The sequence below is a fragment of the Octopus bimaculoides genome, chromosome 2 (assembly GCF_046866305.1).
Source record: "Octopus bimaculoides isolate indiv1 chromosome 2, ASM4686630v1, whole genome shotgun sequence".
Taxonomy (NCBI): Eukaryota; Metazoa; Mollusca; class Cephalopoda; order Octopoda; family Octopodidae; genus Octopus; species Octopus bimaculoides.
In genome coordinates, this window is record NC_142929.1 from 40,539,177 (window position 1) to 40,559,176 (window position 20,000).

Sequence of the window (20,000 nt, forward strand, 5' to 3'; positions counted from 1 at the left end):
TTGTTATATTTTCTGCTGCTTTTAAATAAAGCATATTACTCTACATCTGGTATTTGAGTACTCTTTTTCTACCTTGTTTCACATTTATGAGCTTACTCCGGTATGTAAATATATATAAATATGGTTACATGACTTTCTGAAAGATAGAAGTCAGGTAGTAGTGGCCAATGGAGCCACCTCAATGAAAACACAAATTGTGAGCGGTGTTCCACAGGGCATTGTCTTGGGACCGCTGCTTTTTATAGAGACCCTCGCAGATATGCCCTCGACTGCCCGAATAAACACCTTTGCCTGCTATGCAGACGATTGTAAAGTCTCGCAGAAAATACAAAACCCCAGCAATGTTGCACACCAGCAGCGGGGGTTCAAATCAATTTACAGATGGGCTGTGGATAATAATATGCAGTTTAATGCTGAAAAATTCCAAGCCCTGCGCTACCAGCGTCCAAAACTCTATATGAAAATTACAGGGTACACTGGTCCACAGGGAATTACAATCCCAGAGCCTAAATCAGTAAGGGACCTGGGTATCGGTATGTGTGATGATAACTGTTTCCAAGTGCACAATGCCAGGATGTCGACAAAGTGCAGACGATTGGCTGGATGGATCCTGAGAACATTCAGAACTAGAGATAAGGAAACCATGATGGTCCTCTGGAGAATATTCATCCTCAGCCGCCTGGATTACTGCTCCTAGCTATGGTCACCCAACAGTGTAAAATTAAGAGCGGATCTTGAAGCGATCCAGCGATACTTCACTAAGACGATCGTCTCATTGCTACAGCCCAGCCACTGGGAAAGGATGCAACAGCTAAGTCTCTACTTCCTGGAGCGAAGGCAGGAGAGGTATGCAATAATATACATCTGGAAGATCCTGGAAGGAATTGTGCCAAATTTTGGCATTGAAAGCTACACCAATGCCAGAACGAGTCGACACTACATAGTACCAAAGATCTCAGCAATGCCATCGCGCTTCAAGATCAGTTACTGCCACAGCGTGGGTTTCAGGGGCCCACAACTATTTAATATTCTCTCAAAGAGCCTGAGAAACCTGCAGAAAGTAGATATAGGCGTTTTTAAATCAAGGCTGGACCTCTTCCAGTTGAGAGTCCCAGATGAACCTACCTCACGGTACGAGGTGCAAATGAGGGTAGCTACATCAAATTCCATTCTTCACCAAGAGCCACATATTGGAGGAGAATCTCCGCAATAACAGTGTAGCAAAACGGTGGTGCATCAGCATGGCTACAGCTCTGAGCTGAAACTGCAAATATATATATATATATATATGTGTGTGTGTGTGTGTGTGTGTGTGTGTGTGTGTGTGTGTGTGTGTGTGTATGTATGTGTATATACATAGATACATACATATATATATATATATATATATATATATATATATATATATATATATATATAGCATCAATAAATCATAAATCCGAAAGAGATGCACACCGCAAGTTATAGAGTAGTATATATATATATATATATATATATATATATATATATATATATATATATATATATATATATATATGCAAGCTACATTTCAGTATTTAGACATTTCCAAGACAGACAATAATTTCAAGTAGCGATTCAACCATTCGTGAATGCTGCATGTAAGACCTCGAAAGTGAAGGTGGCCAGGACCCTTGTCACAGCTTCCTTCACCTTCAATACAAGTGACGCTGAAATTCTCTTTCAGCTTGTGGTACAACCAAAAGTCCCAGGAAGCAAAGTCTGGACTGTAGTGTGGGTGAGGGGCAGTTTTCATGCCCGTCTCTGTAAAGTAGTTGGTGACCATGATGCTCGTCACTGGGAACAAACTTCGCACAAATTTTGTGCATGTTCAGATCATCTTGAATATTTCCGTAAGCAATCGCCACGCCAACTCTAAATAACATGATTATTGTCATTATTGTCACACGACAGTCTTCATTTAGAAAACTTCGAATTTTCTCAACCAGCTCTGATGTTCTAACATCCGTTTCTCTCCTACATTTCTCATCGTCCGTCACCATCCTACCATCCTTGAACCTGTTCTGCCACCGAAAAAGTTAATCTATAAGCAGACTGGAGCATTTCATAAATTTTCTGCAGTGTTTTTGCTTAGTTTAGCCAGTTTCTACAAGTCACGACTACAGTATGAACACTAGTCACCTGCGAGAAGCAATGTTTAGTAGAGTGTTTTGAAAGTGCCGTTGCTTTTGTAACTTTCAATCTGAAACGATGAATGTTGGCAGTTCAGCTTGTTCGATGTCTAGTAATGAAATATTCAAATTACAATAATCTAGGGCATTTATAACTGCCTCTCCTAAATAAGTCTCAAAACCTCAGGAAAGTACCCCGTATTGGTCTTCGAAACGTCTAGATAGAATAGAGACAGCTGATGAAGGGATATTCCAAGGGGCTTTCCGTTTTCCTATGTGTTCGTTCCGTTGTCTGTAGTTTATTGTTCTAACGTCCTGTACCCTGATATGCATGTATATACACATGTAGATGTAAGTATGTACATATATGTGTGTATACATGTATATATATTCTTTGTATTATATATATATATATATATATATATATATATATATATATATATATATATATACACACATGTATACGTATCCATATACATATGGACACTCATACACACATACATGTAAAAGCACTTAGACACACACACACAGAACAGAACTGAGTATTTGTTGAGATTAAGAATGAGAATTAAAACGTTCCTTAGTGATTAAAATGTTTTTCTTTTTCTTATATTTTTTTTTTTACTTGTTTCAGTCATTTGACTGTGGTCATGCTCGTACACCGCATTGAAGGGTTATAGTCGAACAAATCGACACGGAGGCGTTATTTTTTGTAACCTGGTACTTATGCTATTGGTCGCTTTTACTGAACTGCTAATTTACGGGGACGTAAATCCACTAACACCGGTTTCAAGCGGTGATGAGGAGCAAACACAGACACAAAGAAACACACATACACACATACGTATATATCTTTTATTCTCAAGTTTTTTATTATTCTTTCTCTGCTTATTTCCTCGTGTTCCTTTCTGTTGCCCCTGGTACTTATTCTTCGTAAGCCTTGCACTTATTCTATCGGTCTCTTTTTCCGATTTGCTAAGTTACGGGGACGCAAACACATCAGCGTCGGTTGTCAAGCGATGTTGGGGAGACAAACACAGACAAAAAAAAAACATATACGCACACATACATACGTACATATGTATATATATATATATATATATATATATATATATATATATATATATATGTGTGTGTGTGTGTGTGTGTGTGTGTGTGTGTGTGTGTGTGAGAAAGTTGGTATGTGAAAGCACGTGGTTGGATGTATAAAAGATAATAAGAGTGAAAAAACTACAGAAGGATTGTGTTACATGGTTAAAGTATATATTATGTCAGAAAAATGTAAGAAAAATGTTAGAAAATCTTTTTGCACGACACAATGAAGTAGAGAAATTTGAAAAGACAACACGAAACCGGTTATTTCTCAAAATACAATGTTTATATACCAAATAGATTTTATAACATTTTTCTAACATTTTTCTGACATAATTTAAACATATACTTTAACCATGTAACACAAGCCTTCTGTAGTTTTTTCACTCTTATTATCTTTTATATATATATATATATATATATATATATATATATATATATATTGGGTTGGTGCATTATTATTGCGGCTGTTTTTCAACGAATTTTATTCAACAAAAACAATAACAATATTTGACAAAAACAGCTTTAAATGACGGTCTGACAAGGTCAGATACATATACATGTATCTTTGTTTATTTGTGTGAGTATCTTTAGCGGGGTGGGTGTGTTGTGTGTGTGTGTGTGTGTGTGTGTGTGTGTGTGTGTGTGTGTATGTGTGTGTGTGTGTGTCTGTGTGTGTGTCTGTGTGTGTGTGTGTGTGTGTGTGTGTGTGTGTGTGTGTGTGTGTGTGTGTGTGCATGCGTGCGTAGTGAAAATTACGATCAAAATTTTGTAAATCTTGTTTTTACTTCCAGATCAACAGATATTCTCTAGATAACATACCGTGGCAATAACCTGTTTGCATATTTCATTAATATGTATGCATTTATTTGTTTGCTTTAATAGAATAGAGAACGCGAGGAACTATGAAACTCAGTTTTCTTAAGAGTAACTGAAACATGTGAGGCAATGAAACAGTTCCAAATCGTAATTAAAATCGTATCCAGATTTACTTCAAAACATTCTACAACAAAGGCCTTTATATAAAGAATTTTTTTACACTGATGCAATATCTCAGACACGAAGAGAAAACCATATAAAGTTTAATGTTTCAGTTAAGTCTACTACAAGACAAATAAAAAATTATTTACTTTTTTTTCATCGAAAACTTGACATCCGGTTTGAGAATGGCTATAAACGGGGATTGAAACCAATTTGAAATAATGATTGTTGTTGATATTATTTTAAATCGGTTTCCATTTGTTGTGATTGTTTCGCATCATATCAGCCATGATCGACTAGATATATAACTATACTAAAGGCTTTCTAGTCATTGTCATGCTTATTTTTATTTTTCCTTTTCAATATTAGATAGTTTAGATACAACAGCATGGGGTGGATGTTACTGTTGCTTTTAGCCCCAGGAGGACATCTCTTCCAGCTGGCTTATCGACACACGACTGTGTCCTGTTTGCCAAGGGAAGTTATCCCTCTCACCAACATCTGCAGCACGAACGGATCCGGATTTCAGGGTTATTTCCCTTCGTCGGCGTTCGATAGCTGCTGACCTTGGTGAGAGAGACAAAAACCTGGCAATCTTATATCTTCTTTTCCAGTGAAATTCTTCACTGATATCGAAAAGGTGAAAACAAGCAATGTTAATTCTCTAAATGAAGTATTAACAGTAACTGCACGATAAAGTGTAGTATATTGCCACTTAAGTGTGGCTGACCCCTAGGGGTGGATGTTACTGTTGCTTTTAGCCCCAGGAGGACATCTCCTCCAGCTGGCTTATCGACACACGACTGTGTCCTGTTTGCCAAGGGAAGTTATCCCTCTCACCAACATCTGCAGCACGAACGGATCCGGATTTCAGGGTTATTTCCCTTCGTCGGCGTTCGATAGCTGCTGACCTTGGTGAGAGAGACAAAAACCTGGCAATCTTATATCTTCTTTTCCAGTGAAATTCTTCACTGATATCGAAAAGGTGAAAACAAGCAATGTTAATTCTCTAAATGAAGTATTAACAGTAACTGCACGATAAAGTGTAGTATATTGCCACTTAAGTGTGGCTGAACCCTAGGGGTGGCAAACAGGACACAGTCGTGTGTCGATAAGCCAGCTGGAGGAGATGCCCTCCTGGGGCTAAAAGCAACAGTAACATCCACCCCTAGGGGTCAGCCACACTTAAGTGGCAATATACTACACTTTATCGTGCAGTTACTGCTAATACTTCATTTAGAGAATTAACATTGCTTATATATATATATATATATATATATATATATATATATATATATATATATATATATATATAGAGAGAGAGAGAGAGAGAGAGAGAGAGAGAGAGAGAGAGAGAGAGAGAGAGAGATGTTGTTTGTCTTTGTGTTTGTCCCCTACTAACGCCTGACGATAGGTGTTGGTTTTTTGACATCGCGGTGACTCGGCGGTCCAGGAAAAGAGACGATAGAATAAGTAACTGAATAAGATAAGTACTGGTGGCGATTTGCTTGAGTAAGTCCTTCAAGACAATGCTTCAGCACAGACGTAGCCCAATGACTATGACAGATATGAACTAAAAGATAAAAGAGATTGTGTATTTGGAATTGCACTCCTCCAAAATCTCCCTTTCTTTCTTTCTTTTTTTTTTTCCAAAATGTTATGGTTTGATTTGAATTGAGGAGGAATTTAGATGCTATATTTCTAGCTGTTGATGCGATCACTCAGCTCTTTTGCTGAAATAATCCTTTCTACTAAAGGTGCAAGGCCTGAAATTTGTGGGTAGGGGACTAGTCAATTGCACCGACCCCAGAGTTTATCGTCACCGAGAGGATCAAAGACAAAGTCAACCTCGGTAGAATTTGAACTCAGAACATCGCGACGGGCGAAATGTTTAGCAGCATTTCGCCCGGTGTACTAACGATTCTGCCAGCTCGCCGCTTTCTTTCGCTGAAATAATGCAATCATTTGATTGATCACACACTATGTTTTATAGAAGACTGCAATGTAAGACTGTGAGACATTTATGTACATTTTCTTCTTTTTCTTTTCGAGGACATGAGCAGCGCTGGAGAACTGAGTTGGCTCGTAGCCAACAAATCAAAATCGGAAAAAGGTTTCCTTTCTTTTCTGTTTTTTTTCGTTTTTAATTATGTAGAATATACGGTTGTCACTTGACGAAGTAGAGACCATCAATGTTATTAAGGAAAAGAAACACGTTTCGAAAATTATTCCCCGCTTGAATGTGAAATATTACTTGGGAAATTAAAGCTTGGCGATATACTTTAGGCATCGCTTGCGTATGCAATCAATAGTATATATAGGTGTGTATACATTCAGAAAGGAAGAAGAAAAAATATAGATCAATAAAATGTAGGCAATAGAATGCGGAACACATGGTTTTATAGGCAAACCGACTAACTGTGGTAAACAGTGATGGTGACTGCTGATACGACTTAGCCTCACTTTCGTAAGGTTTGTTACATTTATATGTCCTGTTATTATTAGTCATTCCAAATAAACATGGTTATGTGTGAATGTATATCGTGGGTAAAGTTATTATTTTTTATGTGTAAGTAATATAGATTGTTAAATAGATAGATAACTTCCTGGTTATCATTTTATTATCTCTGTTTCACTTTCTCTCTTTCTCTCTCTCTCTCTCTCTCTCTCTCTCTCTCTCTCTCTCTCTCTCTCTCTCTCTGTATATATATATATATATATATATATATATATATATATATATATATATATATATATGCATATATATACACAAATTACATATATATAAGTATGTATTGAAATATGTGTGTATGTGTATGTGTGTGTGTGCGTGTGTGTGTGTGTGTGTACATGTGTGCGTATGTGCGTGTGTGTGTGTGTGTGTATAGGCGCAGGCGTGGCTGTGTGGTAAGTAGGTTGCTAACCGACCACATGGTTCTAGGTTCAGTCCTGCTGCGTAGCAAGTGTCTTCTGCTATAGTCTCGATTGGCAAGTGTCTTCTACTATAACCTCGAGCCGACCAAAGTCTTGTGAGTGGATTTGGCAGACGGAAACTGAAAGAAGCCCGTCGTATATATATATGTGTGTGTGTGTATGTATGTGTTTGTTCCCCCACCCACCATCGCTTGACAACCGATGTTCATGTGTTTGCATCGCCGTAAATTCGCGGTTCGGCAAATGAGACCGATAGAATAGGTACTAGGCTTGCAAAGTATAAGTCCTGGGGTCGTTCTGCTCGACTAAAGGCAGTGCTCCAGCATGGCCGCAGTCAAATAACTGAAACAAGTAAAAGCATACAAGAATAAAAGAATATAAATATATATACATTCTATATATATATATATATATATATATATATATATATATATATATATATATATATATATATATATATATATATATATCATGCCACCCAAAACACACCAAGATAAATATCCCCTTTAATTTAGCTAAAAGAATTTGCAGCATTGTCTCTGACCCAACCACTCGAGAAATACGCTTACAAGATCTCAAAAAACACTGTTACAACGCCAATATCCCTCCACACTCATAGATCTTGGAATAAAACGTGCCAAGGAACTTGACAAAAACACACTAAAAACCAACCAACATAATAACACACCCAACCCCCAAAATACTTCCATACATCTCCACCCATAACCCCAAAAACATCGAAGCATACACCACAATTAAACAAAACCTCCCCTTACTCACCACAGACCCGAAAATGAACAATATCATTAATACACACAAAGTCCTTAAATGCAAAAGGCAATACAAATCTTTGAAAACATTATTAACCAATTCCAAACTACATACACCACTTCCACCCCCATCAGTTAAAAAATGTGCACGCCCTAATTGTGGCACCTGCCCCTACCTACTTGAAGGCTCTGAATTTACCTTCAAACGAGGAACAAAGTTTAAAATTAAAACCAATTTCTCTTGTTCCTCTGGTAACCTCATTTATGTCCTCACTTGCGCAGGTTGCCAAAACTTCTATATCGGACAGACGAGCCTCCCATTGCGTAGAAGAGTAGCTGTCCATAAGGAACAAATAAACCTCCCTCAATACCGCCAAATTCCACTCACTGGCCACATAGACTCTTGCGCCAGAAACAAAAATCCTAAATTCATTACATTCCCTTTCTATCAATGTAAAGACAGAATCTCCACACAAGAAAGAATCAACGAGGAGAATCTTTTCATAGAGAAATTCCAACCATTTCTTAACACACACACCCCTCATTGACCTTATTTCTCTATGAACAGACACAAACTTCCTGTTGAAAAAGAGTCCATAACTCCAACTAAAAACACTTGTCTCCCCTTACACACACTTCTTGTTTTGACACCACATTTCCTACTTAACACAAACTTTTAACCCTTTTTTTAAACCTAACAAAACTCTCAACTCTCATGCATCCTTATTTTTCCTACCAGTTTATACATGAACTACTATTGAACTACAAAAGCTCAAAGACAATATAATGTATGGGTATATTTATTTTTTTATATATTATTGTTTTATATATTATTTTCTTCATTTTGTACTTCTTTGTAAAAAAAACATTTTCATTCTCCTTCTTCTTGATAATTTGCTTTTTCGCAATGAAAACCGGTTAGAAGAAATCTTTATTAAAATATGCTTCCAGTTCAGCATTCTGGCTCTTTTTCTCATTTTCCTATTATTTCTCCACGTGCGGTTAACACAACCCCACTATTTACTGACTTATATATATATATATATATATATATATATATATATATATATATATATATATATATATATATATATATATGTATATACACAAACACTCACACACACACATACACACACACGCACGCACGCACACACATATATATAAAGGGAGAGAGACGGAGAGATAGATTGATAGATAAATCCCTTCCCGCAGTGAATACCATGAAAGTGTCTCGGCTGATATATCATAATCGCGTAAACAATTCATCAAAGATTAAAGCATATTGCTTCTCCGTCCATGCTCTTGCGTATGGTAGACAAATCTGCTAATATTATCCCATATGAGTGCATGCTTTGGTATATTTCTGTTTGCATGTGATATATTTCAATACTTATATATACATATTCATATGCATTCATACATACATACATACATTGAGGCATTACTTGAAGAAAATCCTGCATTATCAGTTGACGAATTGGCAATAAAGCTTAGTTCAAGCCATACTATTGTTCATCGTCATCTTCAACAATTTGGAAAGGTTCCTAAACTTGAAAAATGGGTGCCTCGTGAATTGTCCGAAAGCAAACGCAATTCCTGAGTTGACAACTGCTCTCCTCTCCATTCTCGCGAACGTATTTCACCCTCTTTGGATAGACTTGTGACTGGTGACGAAAAATGGATCTTCTATCGAAATGTTAAACGTCGTAAACAGTGGCTTGGTGTGATTGCAAAGGAGTAATTCACTTTGAATTGTTACCACCTAATTCAACAATCAATGCTCAAGTCTACTGTTAGCAATTAGAGCATTTGAACCAAGCTTTGTAGAAAAAAACCGCTTTAGTGAATCGAAAAGGAGTGATGTTTCATCAGGACAATGCGCGACCTACACTGCAAAGATCACATCACAGAAGATCGAAGAGCTTGGTTGGGAAAAAATTCCTCATCCACCTTATTCTCCCGACCTAGCTTCTTTACACTACCATTTGTTTCGTAGTTTACAGGATCACTTAGGGGACATAACTTTCGCAAGCCAGAAGCTCGAAACTGACATTTCAGAGTTCTTCGCTTTGAAACCAAAAGAGTTTTACATTGATGGGATTAAAAAGCTTGTAAATAGATGGAAGGAAGTCATAGATAATGAGAGAAAGTACATTGATGATTAAATTTCAATTAAATATAACATTTGATCACTTGTTTTCTTTATTCATAATTCGGACAGAACTTATGGGATGACATGATATATTTATAAGGAAAATAAGTCAAGGTAGAAAATGCTAAAGTAATTTTATCATGAAAAACATTTTAGTACCGGTTGCAGCCATTGAGACTTTTTCAACTATAAGTATGGAAAGAAAGTTAAATGAAATTTTTTTTTTTTTTTAATATTTCCATAGTATTCAAATACTCTTTGTTTATTACTATTGAAAGTAAAGTAAAAAGAACAAAGAGACAGAGACAGGCAGAAAACAAGGAAAATGTTCCTTGTATTTGAATATTATGGAAATATTTTTTTTTTAACTTTTCATTTAATTTTTCCACAATTAATTTTTTTTTTCCATACTTGGAGTTGAAAAAGTCTCAATGAGTGAAACCGGCACTAAAATGGTTTTCATGATAAAATTACTTTAGCATTTTCTACCTTGAAATATTTTCCTTATACATATCAACTCGTGCGTTCCTTTTCAACCTGCTACACACACACACAGACACACACACACACACACACACACACACACACACATACATATATATAGGTGCAGGAGTGGCTATGTAGTTGAAAGATTGCTTCCCAACCACATGGTTCCAGGTTCAGTCCGACTGCGTGGCACCTTGGGTATGTGTCTTCTACTATAGCCTCGGGCCGACCAAAACCTTGTGAGTGGATCTGGTAGACGGAAACTTAAATAAGCCATATATATATATATATATATATATATATATATACATGTGTGTGTATGTGTGTGTGTGTGTGTGTGTGTGTGTGTGTGTGTGTGTGTGTGTGTGTGTGTGTTTTGTTGTGCACCTGAGCATTGTATACAACACTTTCCTTCATCATTATTATTTGAAGCGGTGAGTTGCCAGAATCGTTAGCACGCCAGACAAAATGATTTTCCGTATTTCATCTGTCTTTATGTTCTGAGTGCAAACTCCGCCGAGGTCGGAAACAAACGCAGTAAGTTGTGTATGCACATGCACGTGCAAATATATAATTCTTTTTGTATGTTGGACTGCGCAAATAAATTTATGTATCTGAGCCCATCTTGCCTTTCATCCTCTCGGGGTCGATAAAATAAGTACCAGTTGAGTACTGGGCTTGATGTAACCGACTTACCACCTCCTCTGAAATTGCTAGCCTTGTGACCACCTCCTCCGAAATTGCTAGGCTTGCGCCACAATTTGAAGCCGCTATTATTATTAAGGCAGCGAGCTGGCAGAACAGTTAGCATGGTGGACGAAATGTTTAATGGTATTGAATCCGTCGCTACGTTTTGAGTTTAAATTCCGCTGCGGTCGAATTTACCTTTCATGCTTTCGAAGACGGTGAAATAAATACCAGTCAAGTGCTGGGGTCGGTGTAATCAATTAGTCTCCTGACCCTAAATTTCAGGCCTTGAGACCATAATAAGAAAGATTATTATTATTATTATTATTATTATTATTATCATTATTATTATCATTATTATTATTATTGTTTTGTTATTGCTAGTACAAAGCAATAATTCGCAGATTCTACGTGCACTAAGAACAAATGAGAAAAAATCACTTTCTAAATGTAGTTAGTACTCGTTGGCCGTTGATGTTGTGCTTGTTATTGGCGTTGCAGAAGTTATATTTCAATGCTGCAGTTATTTTTAATGTAGAACTACCTTAAGTTTGGATTTAAACGCACGATTTTAAGCCTACAATTTCCGAAAAACTATTTTATTGATTACTAAGATAATGATTAAGAACTTCTTTGAAGCACTTACATAAAAACTAGTCTGCTATACATGCATAACACACAGATGCTTGCTTACGTTTGTTTCAGCATGTATGTAGGCACACACACACACACACACACACACACACACACACACACACACATACACACACACACACATATATATATATATATATATACATATATATATGTGTGTATCTGTGTATCTGTGTCTGTGTGTGTGTGTGTGTGTGTGTGTGTGGCGGAGATATGGAGACACAACAGGTGTCCTATTTTAAAGAGGCTTAGGTGCTTTCATTTGCAAAGTTACGTGTTTACTTGTCTGTGCCAGAGCAGATGTGTATTTGCCTGCACGTGTGTTTGCGTGTATACGTGTTTATGCCACTGTGTATGAGGGTGTGTATGTATGATGGTGTGCTGCATATGTATGCGCATTAGCATACTATTATATAAATTTGAAAATAATAGTATTATCGATGTATATAAGTGCGTGTAGTAACAACAGCATACAGAGGTCTATACGAGCACACATACACGCATGTATATGTATGTATATATATATATATATATATATATATATATATATATATATATATATATATATATATGAACATGTATGTATATACATATATCTATATAATATAAATATATATATATTTATATATATATGTTTATATATGTATATATATATATATAAATATATAAATATATATAGTATGTATGCATATATGAATTTATATGCATATATTATATGAGTGCATGTGATTGTTGCAGACGCATACGTATACAAATACGTATCTACGTATTTGTAAACGCATAGAAAGATAGAAAGATAGATAGATAGGTAGATAGATAGATATAGACAGAGGTAGTGTGATCAAGGGAGTGAGAGAAAAGGGAGGGACAAAGGGAGAATATAGAGAGGGAGAGAGAGAGAAAAGTTTCAACCATAAAAACACATTTTCTTCGTATAAATATAGTAAGAAAAATGAAAGTATCATTATTTTGAAACAAACATAATATGTCGTGTATCTACATGCACGTGCAAATATATATATATATATATATATATATATATATTATTCTGTATGTTGGACTGCACAAATAAATTTATGTATCTGAGCCCATCTTAGTTTGTGTATTTTTCTAAGTATTATATGTTGATATACGTGTGCGTGTAAGTATTGTGTCTGTGTGTTTCTACTGTTTTTATCAGTATATGTATATGTATATGCATTCTTACATGCACGCATATATACACAAACATGCATATATACATATATATATATACATATGTATGTATAAATGAATTCATATGTAAGTATATATTCATGCATTAATACACTACTAAGTATATGGATATGAATTATATATCTATATACACCATATATATATATATATATATATATATATATATATACTCAAGCAGTAGTAACGTAGTGCGCCAACAGATGGCAGCACACGGTTGTGTGCGCAATAAGAGCTAGTAGTGATCTTAATGAGGCACCTGACCGAGTTGCATCACTGTGTTTACTTTGCAAGTTGTGAAATTTGTGTTTTTGTGATCACATCCATGCTGTAGTCTGCGATTTTGCCATAGACAGGAAGTTGGAACAAAGTGCCAACGTGAAATTTTGCGTTAAACTTAGGAAGTCTACTACACAGAGATTGAGCATACTTTGGTAAGCTTCAGGCGTGGGAGCAATGAGTCGTACGCAATGTTTCGCATGGTGTGGGTGCTTCAAAAGCAGGAGAACGTCCTTGGAAGACGATGAGCAGTCTAGAAGACCTACTACGAGCGTTACCCCGGAAATGTGGGAAAAATTCATCAGGTTGTGCATGAGGATCATCGGAGGATACTCATTGACATTGCTGGTGTTGTTGGTATGTCGTATTTGTGCAGGCAATCCTAACCTCTGAATTGAACATGCGGTGTGTATCTGTCAAATTTCTCCCCCCGCCTGCTGACCACGGAGTAGAAAGAACATCGCGTCGAAGTCTACCAAGATCTCCGTCGACGAGCTGTTGATGACCCGTCTTTCATGTCGAGGATCGTCACTGATGACAAAAATTGGGTCTACGGATATGATCTGAGACGAAGCAGTAGCCGTCACAATAGCAGAAGGAGGACAGTCTGCGAAAAGACCGGATCTTTGGAGGACGAACAATTGGATTCTTTACGATGACAATAAACTCTGACACCGAGCACTCCTAACTCGTGAGTTGTGGCCAAAAACATGGTGTTGCTTCCGCACCCGCCCTATTCGTCAGATTCAGCACTCGTGAACTTTCATCTCTTCCCTAAATTGAAAAGGCAGCTCAAAGGTCACCGTTTTAACACCATTGTGAAGATCATAACCGAATCGCAGAAGGTCCTCGATTCTCTCACGAAAAATGACTTCCAGGCCGGAAGTGGAAGGAACACTGAGATCAGTGTATTACTGCAAGGCCACTATTTCAAAAGAGATGATGTTAAAATTTAGTTTAATAAGTTATTGTTATTATACAAACTAGTCAGGGAACATTTTGACACTACTTTTGTGTCTGTTTTTTTTTTTCTTTAAATAATTGGCAGAAGTTAGAGAGTGATTGAAGATTGTTGGGTGTGTTGACCCTTACGCACGAAACTCTTGGCCCTGGAGTAAATAAAAAAAATACAGACACATTTCTCATGTTTTGAATTCTATCTTCATGTTTTCGTCAACACACCTATATATATATATATATATATATATATATATATATATATATATATATATATATATATATATATGAAACGGAGGAAAAGAACACAGGAGAAAAACAACAACGCTAGGATGTAGCAATACAAAGTATTAAGAGGCTCAGAAGTATATATAATAATACATACATGCATATTCGCGCGCGTGCGTATTTGTGTATAGATAGATAGATAGATAGATAGATAGATAGATAGATAGATAGATAGATAGATAGATAGATAGATAGATAGATGCACGAACTACTATTATTTTCATGCATTAGAGACGTTACTTTAGGCAAGTTCTTATAACATTCCTTGTGCCTTCAAGTAACCTCCATGCTCTGAGAACAATACCTATTCAATTTACAAATAAGGACACTGGAACAAGAGAAATGACGAGAAAAATCGAGAAGAATGTAGATTCAAAAAATGGAAGGAGTGAAAAAAGCGGAGAAAGAAAAGAATAGGAAAAAGAAAGAAAAATTAGAGTTATATTCACTTTCACCGTAAAGACGTAATAAAACTGGTTGCAGAATGATTTGACGAAAAGGGGCCCAAAGTCGGCTAGACAGCTGCTCGACCCGGAGAGGCTGTTGTCTTCCAGATCGCCAAAATAAATTTTCCATATGTCTGCATTTGCCGTAAATTTTTGATCTGGAATTCAGTGGTGCAGTGGAATTCTTAGAGTTAAAAAGAATATGCAGTCTTTCAGCTCTGCATAAGTTGCGTTTCTTAGATCTATTGACATATTACCATAAATTTCTCTACGATTTTCGACTTGATTGCATGTGGTGTGGAATTGGTCTTCAAGCCTCGTACGTGGCTAGCCAACTTAGTAGCTTTAATTTTGTCACTGTGTTGGAAAGAAGATAAGTGGTTTGCAAAACGTTCTATGAAATCACCTTCGCATAACCCGATGTGATTCTTTCGGCTAGGTTATCATGACGCGTTGCTGTGACAGATTTAATCTAACACGCTCGATCAAATTAACAAGCATAAAAATCTCGGCAATTACAACTGCGAGTGGGCTTTTGGTGATGTTTATGAATGATTAAGTTTTTCGTGTTGAACAGCAGCTGTATGATATTTTAATCGAGAATCTAAGAAAAATTCTCCTGTATTTGTAACGCTTATCTGAGAGAGACAGAAGTTCTCTTGCCTACGTTAATTTTAACATTTAGTGAGAAAGTGGAGGCGAACCAAATTATTTATTTTCTTATTAACAGACTGCTTCTTAAATCTAATGGTATTTCCTTATATTTTCCGATCTCTATCATGAGATCATTAATGGAGTCGTGATTAATGTAAGCTATTCTTGCTAAAATAAAAATTACAAATTTTATTAACCATTTCTATTTCAAATGCCTTCCTAACAATAAAAATACAGTCAATTCTATTTGCTATTTCAATTCCCGAAATAATTGCCGACTCAATGGTACTTGATTAACAATATCCTCAGTAAGTTGTGGTTAAATGCAACAAGGTATTAACAGAACGCCAACGAGTTATATTAGATTGGTAATATTGCTTCAAGGCTCGTTTACATCAAGATATCTATTCATTTAAGAAACAATTCAGAGATGGACAATGAGACTTTCTAAGCATATTTGGTCTTAAAAAGTAACAACCCTGACAGTATTAATAATAGATTGTTAAATTCTTGGACAGGCCCTTCGATATGTACATGACAGATTTCTTTAAAACATGTGCTGTAAATTATGCCTAGGTAAAAAATGATTAAAATTAGTTTAAGATATTCATATTGTAAACGAAAGATCTAAAAACTGAGGTTATGATTCAAAATACTTTTATACTATGCGCCCCCAAATCGTTAATTTCTAGAATAATCCAAAAATTTTAGATTTATTTCGATTTTTTGGCATCTACTTTAAGAAATTTATGTTTTAAAGGCATCAAAAAAATGCTTTGTTATTTCCTTTGGACAGTTCATTCTGTATACACGCACGCAGTTATTTTTTATAATTATCGCACCGGTATTGCGAGATATCTATTCATATAAATATTTCTATCGTTTATTAAAACCACATTTTCTCTCCGCTAGCTGGCAAATTGCCTTCACTATTTTCAAAAAAATGTCACCGTTCCGCAATGTTTTTGGATTATTTTATTTTTTCTAACCAGAAATTGATACAGTATTTAAATATTCCCATCCACTTTCTTATATTCATATTTTCCCACGTGTCCTTTTGGTCGGGATCCCCAATATCGTCTGTAGTTTGGACATGAGGAAATTTGTGATGTTTCAGCTTCAAAGAGAATATTTAACTGTAGTTTCAGAATTGACTTCTCACTTTAGCTGATTCTTCTTCACATTATGGGCTTATATTTGTCTATACTTACAAACATACAGATCCATAACCCAATCCCTACGTCCCAGTCATGTGTTTCTAGGAGATACCAAAGTAGTGGGGCATTTTGCAGACTGAAGTATGGTTACACCTTCGCTGACCCCGGATCGCTGTGGTAGCCTGAAGGCCTGTGAAGAACCTCGAAATAGTAAGCTCTGGTCTCGCCATTCGGACTGGCGTCAAAGCAATCCCTAAAAGATTTGGGTTTCGGTATCTCGACGCAGCACCATTGTTCAAAACCAGCTGTCTCCACCATATGATAAGCCGCTGAGGAGGCGTTGGAGTGAAGTGCGTGGGTATTAGGTACGCGAATTATTATCCACCCTGATAAGAATTACAGGAACACGGCCCATCTAGACTCTGCACGATGCTATGAACCTCAACCTCTTGAAGTCCAATGGCTGTTCCATGAGGGAGGGGAACAGGCTTGGTACGCTGGAAGCGTCGATGTCGTGAACACACATTGACGACGTGTACGTGATGGTTGTTTTCTCCGTGAACTAGCGGCGACGCAGGATTTCGGGTGCTGTGTATGTGTCATGGCTGGCCTATTTAGGATCACCGCAGCCCTCCCAATGCAGGGAAGCCTCTAGAAAAGGTAAGGTAAAACTAAGAAAGGAAGTAGAGAGCCTTCTGAGTCATGTCAGATTTAAGCATCATGGAGGCACCGAATAAACCAAACTCGGAAACGAGTCATGCCGACGACGACAAACAACATGCGTACATACATAGGTACAACATACATATGTACATATATATATATATATATATATATATATATATATATATATATATATATTTGTTTAAAAGAGTTCCAACACTGTCTGTTTTTTATGTTTTATTTATATTCCTGCAGAACCAATGTGGGGTATAGAATATGGAATATACAATATATAATATAATATGCAATATATAATATAAAATAAAATAAAATAAAAATGGATGGCACCATGAAAGAAAGTATTGAATGTAGATGAAATATTGAGTGTTCAATATAAAGGATCAAATATATAAATATATAAAGGCGACTCGAGTTTCAGGGCTATTTCCCTTCGTCATGGCCGGTATGACAGACTTTAACGGACTGTAATAAGTTGGCTGGTTTTCTGTCTTTTATACCAATTCCTTTGGAAGGCAGCAGTAGGTGTTTGGCTATTTTTAGAATTGATGTCAAATCTATTTTTAGAAATGATGATATTTTAATTTATTGTTTTGTGTGGGTTGTAGGGATAAAATTTTTAAACCCCAGTAGGTGTTTGGCTGTTCTTAGAAATGATGCCAAATCTATTTATAGAAATGATGATATCTGAGAGATTTTTTGTTTTGGTTACAGGGATAAGATTTTTAAACCCCAAGTAAGATGGATTTAATCATTGTTTGTTAAGAGTGGGTTTGAATTTCTTAATAAAGTCCTTTTCTTTGCATTTTCTTTCAATTTCATTCCGGTTGTAAAGTTTATGGAATGGAAATATAATAAAAGTTTGATGACCACATGTTGCTAGATGGTTACTCAGTGGTATTTGGCGGACTTCTGGGTTTTTAATCTGTTGTCGATGTACCCGTGAGCGTTCCGATAGTGCATTACCTGTCTGGCCAACGTATAATTCTTCACAATTAGGGCATTTGATGCAGTAGATTAGATTTCTACTTTTGCAGTTCATGTTCGCATTGGTGAATATTTTCCCTGTTTTTGTTTTCATATATGGGCCGGTATGGATTGATCGGCATGTGCCGCATCGGCTATCATTGCATTTGGATACAGTGAATGTTTGATTTTTGTTGCTGAGGTCAAACCTTGCCTTTGTTAATAGTTTTTTCAAGTTTTTAGGTTGTCTCTTACTGAGAGTTATACTTTGATCTGTAATGATATTTCTCAATTCCTTACTCTGTGCAAGGATCGGTAAGTTCGCTTTGGCGATATTAAAGATGTTCTGGTGGCATGGATTTTGTGTCACTATAAATGGAATGATCTTTTCCTGTTTGTCTTTTCTTTGCGGTGTCCTCAGTTGTTGTATGGGTATTTTCGAAGCCCGCTGAATACCATTTTCTATGAGTCGTGATGGGTATTTTTGCTTCAGCAGAAATTCTTTCAGTTCCATCAGGCGTTGATTTCTGGTCTCTATATCCTCTACAATAGTACATATTCTCCTGGCTAGGCAGTATGGTATGTTGCGTTTTGTATGGGGTGGATGGCACGATTTAAAGTTCAAGTATTGGTGTGTGTCTGTGTGTTTGTAATGTATATCTGTGGTAATGGCGGTGTTCTTTTTAATTACCATTATATCTAGAAATGGTAATTTGCTACTGTTCATCTCCTTGGTATATATATATATATATATATATATATATATATATATATATATATATATATATATATAATATGTGGTAAATAAACAAACAACATAACGTATACTGAATGTAAAAACGAACGGGCGACTAAGAGAAGGTTCGTAATTCTTCATCAGTCATCGACCTATTGGTAATATTCAGTTTCGCACCTTAAACGATAAGACTGAGTACTTCCCAATTGACGGTACCCACAAACAAAAAAAAAACCCTTTTCTTGCGGAGAATTAGGGACGAGAGCAAACAAAACAAAGCATAACAAGCAAAACGACACAGAGTGTAATTTGGGACGGGGGACAAGGACGGACAGTCGAACAAAATACGGTCTTGGGGCGAAGAAGACGAGGCTAGGGGGTACCGCCTGGAAAATATCTTGAAGGATGGAAAACGGAGAGACAGAGGATTTGCGACAGGTCAGCTACGGGACCAGTGTAAGAAAGGAAGGAAAAGGTATATACACTCGCACATGTTCGTAAATATATAAGTAAATGCTCATTAATATTATTATACTCTATCTAATGTACGTTCTACCTTCGTTATGTTATATGTTATAGATAGATAGATAAATAGAGAGCGAGACAGAGAGAGAGAGAGAGAGAGAGAGAGAGAGAGAGAGAGAGAAAGATAGTTGTATGCCTACACACATGCATACGCATATATACTTATCAATATGTGTGTTCATGTATACGTAAT

The 20,000-nt window shown here is 36.3% G+C and overlaps 1 protein-coding gene across 10 annotated transcripts in view; it reads left to right on the forward strand.

Annotated features, from left to right (window-relative positions):
* LOC106884224 (GTPase-activating Rap/Ran-GAP domain-like protein 3) overlaps nt 1-20,000 on the forward strand; it is a 1,447,782-nt gene that overhangs the window by 556,618 nt on the left and 871,164 nt on the right. The window lies entirely within an intron of this gene.